This window comes from Morone saxatilis, unplaced genomic scaffold (assembly GCF_004916995.1).
Source record: "Morone saxatilis isolate NCDOM2014 unplaced genomic scaffold, NCSU_SB_2.0 Contig21, whole genome shotgun sequence".
Lineage (NCBI taxonomy): Eukaryota > Metazoa > Chordata > Actinopteri > Moronidae > Morone > Morone saxatilis.
In genome coordinates, this window is record NW_023339774.1 from 13,725,379 (window position 1) to 13,735,354 (window position 9,976).

The 9,976-nt window shown below is 39.9% G+C and overlaps 1 protein-coding gene across 1 annotated transcript in view; it reads right to left on the reverse strand.

The window, feature by feature from the left end:
• LOC118332891 (astrotactin-2-like) overlaps positions 1–9,976 on the reverse strand; it is a 252,036-nt gene that overhangs the window by 16,816 nt on the left and 225,244 nt on the right. The gene's annotated exons all lie outside the window — the stretch shown is intronic.

Here is a 9,976-nt window from a genome sequence, read left to right on the forward strand (position 1 = left end):
CCATGGCAACCACAGAAACCACACCAGGGAAAACACACAAGCTGCTTTTACTGGTCTCTAACTTCCCTGAAGTATATGCCTCTTTTACAAACAACATATCAATTAAAAAGCGTCCAGGAGTGACTTTATGTTTCTTTAGCTAAACTTGCTATACAAATTGTGTCATATTGCTAACCAGTTTCTCCACTTTAAGCTACAACCAGCTGTATAGGCCTTTTTCACAGAAGACATTTTGACATGTCACAGTAGGAAAAGTGCACATATAAATGATCAAATTACAATGGCTAAATTTTGACACTTAGAATGTAGCCCCTGGTAATATTGTTATTACCATTGGTACCAACACCGGTGTATTTCCTATTATCAGATGTAAAAATGTCTGATGTGAAAAGGCCGAGTTGGCTATGATGATATTAGAGTAGGTGGATAGCAGCAACCTGCAGAGTATTGGTATAGGCCTTAAAAAAAGTTCATCAATTTGGGATGCTTTTGCTCCCTAGTAAAAACTTAGATGAGAGGATTAATACCGCTCTCATGTCTGTACAGTGAGCAGCCGGTTCGCTAAGCTTTCCACCAAGACCAGAAACATGAAGAAACAGCTAGCCTGGCTCTGTCTATTGGTAACAAAATGTGCATACTAGCAAACCAAAGTTTGCCGAACTATTTCTTGGCCAGAAAGCCAACAAAGACAAAGAGAGAAATAGTCTGGCAAATTACCCCTATGAAATGGTGAATTGTTGTTTTTAGACCTCAGTTTTTGTATGGGCTAAACCAGGGCTCCCAAACTTTTCCAGGTCAAGACCCTAAAGAGAAATTTGGCATCACCCCAAACTAATGGCGCTTACACAGCATTGAGTGGTAACTTAGTGCCTCCAGTCATTTCCCTGAGCAATATTTAGCACATTCCTGAAATCTGTACAGCTTAAATGAAATAATGGTTAAATTCTACATATTGTCTCTTTTTATGTTTGCATATATTGTCTCCTTTTATCCACTTCTATTTGTATCTTTATTTATATTCTCTATGTTTACTGTAATGCACAAATTAACAGAATGGTAAAGTAGATTAAGTTTGTGAATAATTAATGAAATAAATACCCAAAACAAAATACACAGGGCCAGTACACCCATGGTAAACCAACAAAGGTGATTAAATTATTTTGGATAATTTGACCTCTTCCCAGGAGTGTGTGGCATGTATAGACTGTGTTGGCTGTAATCTCGCTGGCAGTCTTATTAGCTTTGTTTCACCTGTTGGGACAGGAAAAGTTACACCTTTAACATCCCTGTACATGTAGTCTGGTGACCTCACACATTTTGAGCATAGCCCCAACCAACTACAACATGATCAGAAGTCAGAATATTTAAAAACAGCTGGGTATCCAGGGCCTTTGATGGAAGCAGTTACTGTATGTTTAATCTAATTTACATACAATGGTACTGATGTTGTTAATGTTGACATTGTTGGCCTGCTCACTTCATATTTTCAAACCATTTTCACTATTACTTCTGGTTCACGGTTGTATGTTAAACGTAACAGATAAATGAAGTATGCTATAATGCACAGTTGTGACGAAGGTTGTTTTTGAGTAAAGAATTTCTGGAAGAAAAAGTCACCTTTTGGTACACATGTTTTGTTGTTTTTTGCAGTAAGAAAAACACATGCACTGTTTTTCTTACTGCAGGGCAAGTTTTGAAAAAGTGAATTTAGTATTGAGAAATGTTTGTAAGTAGTTATGAAGAACTGTAAGCTTTCAGCATTATTTCCACAGAGTTACCACTGTAAAAACAACAGAATGACAAAAAGGAAACCACAAAACACAGTGAGACAAAATGAACAACTGAGATGGCATTCCAATGCTAAACACTTTTAGAAACACATGAAAATAAAGAAATTAGGATATTATTGTTTTTACAAATGTTGCTTTTCTTCCTAAACCCATTTGCCTTTTTTTTCTTCCTGTAATGTCTTTTGAGTGTTGTCCCAATGCTGTCAAATGATTGTTTTGTTTGTAACATGACCTGTTTGGACATTGCTCACATAGTTTGTCTGGTCTTGTTATTCAGCAGGGTGGATGCGGTATTCCCCAAGAACCTCACGAAAGACGCATGGGCCTCACTGGCTCCTTTGCCCAGCAAAACAATGCAGGCATGTAACAGTCACACTGTTTAAATTATGTGGCCACATAATGTGCAGATGGATACAATGAGGTGGGAGAGGGAGGGGAGCAGGACGACGATGACGAGGCGGGAGTTTTATCAAGGCAATTTGTTAAAAGTTTTGTTTGGGACCCAGGATGTTTGCTTGCCAGCCTTTTATTGCTTTTTTTAGTTGTTTAAATAGTTGGCATCAATGACAGGTACTGTTTCCCCTTACACAGCCCCTACAGCAATTACAAGATTGTTATGTACTGTAATAAAGCTGTTTCTGCCATGATTGAGCCTCTCAGAGAGTCAACTTTGGAGATCTGCATTTTATTGGGTAAAAGAGGGATAAAATGCTCATTTGTGCAAGGCAATTTGATATTTTGCAGATAATGTTTGAGAAAGTTTAGACTTTTTATTTTTTTATTTAACTTTTTGATCATAGTCATGTAAAAGGAACCTTAACCAGGGGTCTTCACACTGTTAGGATCTCATTTGTAGACACAGATAGTAGAATTAAAGAGGGCTTGATGGACAGAGTGTGGTGTCAGAGCTCAGTGCAGGCACTCAGTGATGATAAAGATCGCCTGGGAGAACAAAGGAACCAGCCACGGTCTGGCCTGCCACGAGAATGTCAAAACATAAAGTAACAAAATTGGCAAGACACACACGACCACCCCGGCCATCCACCCACCCACATGGATACACTTTCCTTTGTCTCTCATTTTTTCTATCTACATTGCTTGCATATAGCTCAGTTGTCTGTCTATCCCTCTCTCTAATTCCTTGTCTCTCACATCTATTCCAAGGCTGTCTGGCTGCACATGGCTCCTTTGGAAGCGGCTTGGTTTTGTCCGTGTGCCATAGTTTTGAAAGCTCAGCAAACAATGAAGTGGACAAATGGCAGATTAATGTTTGTGTAAATTAACAATGTTGCCATTAAAGTAACCATTGTCCTCTAATTTAATGAGACAGTGGAGAGATGGCTGAGCAAGAGATGACAAGACAGAAAGCTCAGACACAGACAGAGCAAGAGAGGAGGAATGAGAGAAAGTGAGAGTGAGAGAGGATCAATTAGGGCAGTATTTTTGGCATGCTGCGAGAAGCCAGGGCAGTAGGGGATGCCTTTTCCATGACATCAGCGTTTGGACACACATCAGTTGAACCAGTCCACAAATCAATCAAGGCCACATAGAATCGTTTCTCACTGCCTGAAGAATTTATAGCAGCTTACAGTATCTCATGACTTTGAAATCCTCAGATCTAAGTGGCATTACACGGGTGCAACAACTCTAAATAAAACTGCTTTGCCTTTCATTGTAAATTAGAACAATTATCTCAGCTCTGAAAGAACTTGCAGATCAGCTGGACTCACAGTCCAAATGAATGTAATGATGACAACACCCCATTAAAAGTCATTCAACAGTTTTAAATGTACGAACTAGCTATTTCTGGAAATAGAGATATTTCCAGAAAATTGACTTTAATTTGAATTTTGCACAGTACTTTGAATGGCATTTGGCAAAATCAAGGCAAGATCATCATGTTGGCTGAACCAGCACAGGGATGTACGGCCATGGCTGCTCCTTTTCAGTCACATAAAGCTATTAAATAACGTACACATGATTTTCACCAAGTTTTGGTGCTATGAAACACTGGGCCGTACACTTCCAACTATGTTTTCCACTTCCCAAAAACAATGTTATTCAAATTTTGAAGCTAATATGCATCAGCACATTCATACAACCACCACATAGCAGAATGAATTCAAACCAAGAGGCAGAAGTAATTTTATGTTTGCTCAGCCCTCTTTGCTGCTGTTTTCTTTTGTCTTATTTGGGTTATGTTCATCTGTAGGCATCCTGGTCACCTAGTGGTTGAGACATACTGAATCAGGGATGTTGCCGTTACACTAGATGGTTAGTGTAACAGCAACATCCCTGATTCAAAGTTAAAGTTAAGTCATACAGAAGAAGACAGGCAGGAGATTGTTGAGAATAACTGGTCAAATGCAGTTAAGAGAGAGGAAAAACGACATAGCAGAAAAATAAATAAAATAAAGCATGAATTCAGGAGTTTGGGCTGGCAAAAACATAGATAGGATTGCAAAGGAATTCAGACAAACTAGGTGTCTGGAGACACTGCCTTAAGTGGTCTAGAGCAATTAGAAGCAGCTGAAGAGCAAACAGGAAGATGCAGGGCAGCTGGGACTGAGACAATTCAGGGAAGATTTAGGGCTGTCAAGTGATGCAGAGAGCCTAGGCATCATTGGTGTACTGTATACAGTATAACAAGCTGTCATTAAAAACAGGAAGGAGCACAGGATCAATCTAATGCACACCTATAATATTACAGCAGCTTTTATATTACAGCAACTATTGGCTTTTTAGACAAAATGCAATTTGGCCAGTTTCCAGCAGTGAATGCAACACGGTGGTCTTGTATTTTCTGACTTCTTTATGCTGCTTTTTCTAAATGGTTTGACAACAGTGACGTTAGTGTTAATTTGTGTATTCTTTTTTGTTTTGTACATTTCTGTATTCATTATTCATTGAATGTTGTCTGTAAGCCAAATTGGCCCTCAGGGACATTGAATCTTTACTCTTCTCTAAGTCAATGAATGACAAAAAAAATTTGATAACTCCACTTACTCATCTGAAAGCACAAACTCAACACTAACACAACATTTTGGGGTTAATGAATGGTGCAGAAAGTCTGAAAGTCCAGCAAGAATATAAATATGTAGCTAGATGTTCTCTAGAGAATTCTGACTTAGCACATTAAGTATTATTTTACTTTGTCGGAGAACATGATGGCCATAGCAGCCTTGGTAATGATCAAGCATAAAGCCAATACCAGTAGAGGTCTTATCAGGCTCTTGATTAAGACAAGCGCAGTCGGCTGCAAACAGATGTGCTCTCAGACGTAATTCCGACGTAAATTCTGCTCTTATCAGAGAAAATAACAGTGTGGAGAATGCCTAAACAAAGATAACACTGCTACAAAGTTGGAAATGAGGCTCTTGTGGCAGGTTTTTGTTAGTGGAAGCCTGACTTCTACAGATTAAACTAATAGTCCCCACAATTCGTTATCCACTGTCAAAGCTTTTAGGAAATCCAAAATTGTGAAATTTTAACCAAATATCATCACTAACTGTCGACTGCTGCTGTTGATAGCCCTAAATCCTGGGTGCTTCTTTAAGAGGGGCAATGTAGCAGTTACCAAAACAAACCAAGGCCACCAAATAGCATAATAAACATACTGAACAAAACCTGAGAAGACAGTCAAAAGCTGAGAAAACAGTGTGTTTTATGTGTCCAATGACAGCCACAACAACATCTGGGTCCTGTCTGGTCTCAACCATTATTGCTGCTCTTGCAACTTTGTTTCAAGATGTAGAGGGAGGCAAATAGTGCTCATAGGAAATGCACATCACAGCAATACCCAGTGGGGAAAAAACAAACAAAAAAAATGCTCTGCCTCAATTTGAAGACAAATATATGTCAAGTCTAAAATACCTCTCTGAATAGCTTAACATAAATAGATTGAACAGAAAAATGAAAGCCTCTGATCATTGTAGTGCAGTCCAGTAAATAAGCAAAGTAATTGATTAATTGTTGAAACTGTATCAGAGACATGTTGAGTCAGCTCTATGGTAATTTTTGATGTTGTAGTTTGTGGTGTTTTATTGGATTGCACTAAGTTGTATGGTGCCTCCTGGTCCTCCACGTCTCAGTTAAATGCAGTCAAGTACAGGACCACTCCATAATGCAGTTAATTTAACATTGTTTGTAGTGCATGACATGTTATTCATATGACCAACTCTAATGATGGATGGGGTAATCCCATTCACTAACAAATCCACAATCAACAGCAGATATACTTTGCTGCCCATTTGTCACACTGTCACAGTTTGACTTACTGTTGTTAATGCATGATATGTCAGAGTGATTAATATGAACGCTTTTAATGATCTCAGGCAAGATCTGTCTGTTAGCTAAATTCCCCTCAAAATCTACACAGAGCAGTCAATGTGTTCTTTAAGTTTAACATATACTGCCTCTTAACAGGGATCCTTCTGTATTCACTAAAACCATGTTCTTCTCTGACCAAAGAGAACATAAAAGAACGGAAGCATCCACCACTCCCACCACGTTGAGACTAAGTATGCTTCCCTGGTTAACTCGACCCAGCTGTTGTTCAGGAGTAGGTAACAAAATTCACCCCCTCAAACAAAATAACATTTGCAGTGGGAATTGTAGACACCCAGGGGAGGATGTGGTATTGCTGATATTTGCTCAGTCATTGTTGTTTGGGGCAGATGCAAACATGGCCACAACATAATGTTTAATGAAAGGTCTTTATATGGTAATGGGAAACACTGAACTCATAAAAATGTGGTCAGAAAAAGGATCAAGTCAATTGGGTTGCAATAAATTGCAAGCTGAGACCAGGAGCAATGTCACAGAATTGTGAGGTGAGTTGGGACAGGATGGTGCAACCTTGATAAAGTAATGCACTCTCTGATTACTTTCTAGTTATAATAATAGAAATTGTTAAAAAATTTAAAAAATATTTTGCACTACCATGTGATTTTAAAAAAACTATTCTTGGACCCACTCTTTGAACTAATTTGAATCAATAGCTTATCACTTGTTGCCTGGCTGATAGTGTGAAACCCTCATAAATGGAGCACAACCTCCAGCCCTTTATTTCAAATATGGGAACCACCACCCTCTTCTGCCAGTTCAGACACATTCTCTGATTCCACATTGATGTAGATGTAGCCAATCAACCAAGACTGCCAAAATCTATGTTGAGCCTTTAAGATTTACGAAAAATCTCAATCCCTCAATTTGCCAATGTGCCACTTTTTTCCTATATCCATGAAAGACATGAGTGAGACTTCCTCTAAATCCTCCAACTCCTCATAGTCCAGGGGCCTCATGTATAAAATAGTGTGCAGCTTTCATACTGAAAGAAGGCGTACCCACAAAACTTGAAAAGTATGTACGCATAGAAATTTCCACATAGGCGTACGCCAGATCCAGCGCACCTTTACTTTAAACATCCCAATCAACATTAAATTGACAGTACGTGAACGAGAGACATACCCTGCCTTTCCTCCTCCTATTAATTACTATGAAAATGAATATAAATACGCCCCTGCTGTCATCTGCTGTCCAAATCACAGTGGCTAATCTTGTTTTTAAAACAAGGTTTTGTGTGAGATCAAGGTGCTGATCACCAAGGTGGAGGCCACAAGGAAATGTTTTATTTGATGGTTTGTCATTTAGTATCAGCAATAAGAGGAAGAGGCAATGTGTTACTAAGGCAGTCAATGCAGTTGTTTCAGAGAACCGTACCATGGCTGAAATTAAAAAAGAAATGCTCGGATCTCAAGGTAGATATATTAAAAGGTGAGTGATGTCACATCGGCAGAGTGTGGCTGCTAAAGTAGGGGGCTCAGGAAAGCCAGCACTCACGCCACAGGAAGTGGCAAGGGTGGCTGGAATAATCGGCGAAACCCTCATCTCTGGCATCCTGCCAGCATGTGAGAGTGACTCAGATGTGTGTTCTGATAAGTACCTGAAACACATCATGACTCAAACCTTGCTGCTAAATTTACTGACTAGTTAAACAAACCATACATGTTACATACATACAATGTTTCAATCCAATTTAGGTACAATAAGCAGACTGGACTCACTGAGTTACACAATGTAATGCCATTTATTGTGACAGATTGTGGAAACTGGGGAGTCCAGTACAAGGGACACATCGCCGCAGGGCAATGTGACTCAAGAGGACATCCTAACAGTGCTGTATGGCTGCTGCATTCGGCTCAATGTTTGGTGGTCTCAGGTCCGGTTCATCGATCCTGTGGCAGAGGCTCGTTTGTTTAGCACATTGTGCAGTACACTGCATGCCTGCACAAGGCAGCAAACCTTCTGCGGACTGTACAGAAGCATGCGACCAGTGCTGTCCAAGCAGCACCCACAGACTTTCAATTGCCCTATGGTCCATTCCACCACAGACAGAGCCTAAGCATGGACATCATTGTACCCCCACTCTTGCTCAGTCTGGGGATTGGTCAGCGTAGTAAGGAGCTGGGTTTTCAGTGGGTAACCACAGTCACCTAAGGTTCATATTAACCACATACTCAGGTGACAACAGCATCATCATTATTGGTTTATTTTACTGTCTAATAATAATACATATCCTACCAAAAAGTCAGCCATCCTGCATAGCCCCAAGTCTTTTCCCTACAATACTACTCCTCTGTATAAATGAATAATTAGTAGAGCCAAGCCACTTTCTGTTGACATAAGCAAATTCATCCTCAGATGGTGCCTTTATAGCAATATGTGTGCAGTCAATCATTCCGATTAGATTTGGAAATCGGTTCATCGCTGCAAATTGCACTTTAATGTTGGCCTGCTCACCCACAGTGTAGAGAAATTTTATGTACCTGGGTGACATACGGATGAGACAGTTCCACATGGCAGGCATAGCAGGGCTCAGGGATGATTGAGAAATACCTGGCTGGTCAGCCAGCTCTCTCTGGAAAGCCCCTGTTGCAAGGAAACCAAGTGTGGTGAGGACTTGCAGCGGAACTGGTAAGGCATGGTTCCTTGCTGTCTCTCTTTCCAAAGCCGGCCACAGCTCAGCACAGAGTTCCTACAGGATAGCTCTTGGCAGTCTGAACTGGCTCATAAGCCAGATGTCATCTTGGGCCAATAAATCAGCGTGGTCCCTAAACAGACACTCCCTCCGAACTCTACCATTAGTGATGTCCTCCAGCAGCCACCATTGCTTATCAGTAGGTAACCTAATTTGCTACACCTTGTTCACTTAATGATCACGGGATCAATTACGTATCACAGTCACTGAGTGAGTTTGCCCACCTCCCATGTGTGTGCACCTCAGCAACTGTATAGTTTCTGATGGGCGTTAACATCTTCATGTCACATAAACAGAGAACAATGCAGTTTTCTGTGGTGACCTTGTTGTTGGCACAGTGAGTAAGGTTTTTCATCTGTAGGAAATAAGCCAGAGGGCGCACAATACAGCGATATACAGAAGGCTGCATATGTATTTCCTAAGTTAATTCTTCATTCATTTGATGCCCTCATATTCATGAGAATTTGTTAAATAAAAAATGAATAATAAAGACCATTTTACATATGGGTTTTGGTCTTTCCTGATGTCATACAGAAAACTATCATGGCGTACCAGTGGACATAATTATGTTTTTTCATAGACATATCAAAGTAACTGAACTCCAAAGTTCCAGATCCAGACAAAACTTTGCACCATAATGCGCACATTCTTAAGCGATGTTCATTTTTATACATTGAACACTGCGTGAAAACCAGCGTACGCAACCTTTTCATTTTCCATACATTTGTACCCATAAAGAAGCCACACTTCAGGCTACCTAAAACCCCTTAGACAAGTCGCCTTAGACTAAATAAGTGTAATAGTCCCCTTCTTTGGCTTGACAGCATCCTTACCACAAGTGTCCACCAACATAATCTTACAGCCATGATGGCCTTCAAGCACACCTACGAGCAGCTGCGTAAAAAATTTAGGGTTTGATATTACTACAAACTATCATAAATTTCTAAGAAAATGCTTTCTTGCACCAGGTAGACACAATATTATGCCTGAAAATGGTTGTTTGTAATGGAGAGTTAATAAATAGCCCGAACAACCAATAACAAAACATCACATGGTTCAGCACAAGCTCAGATTTGGCAGGGTGTTGTTGCCAGTCAACCCCTTCTAAGTTTCTCTGTCATTCAATTTCAGTTCAATTCAATTTTAT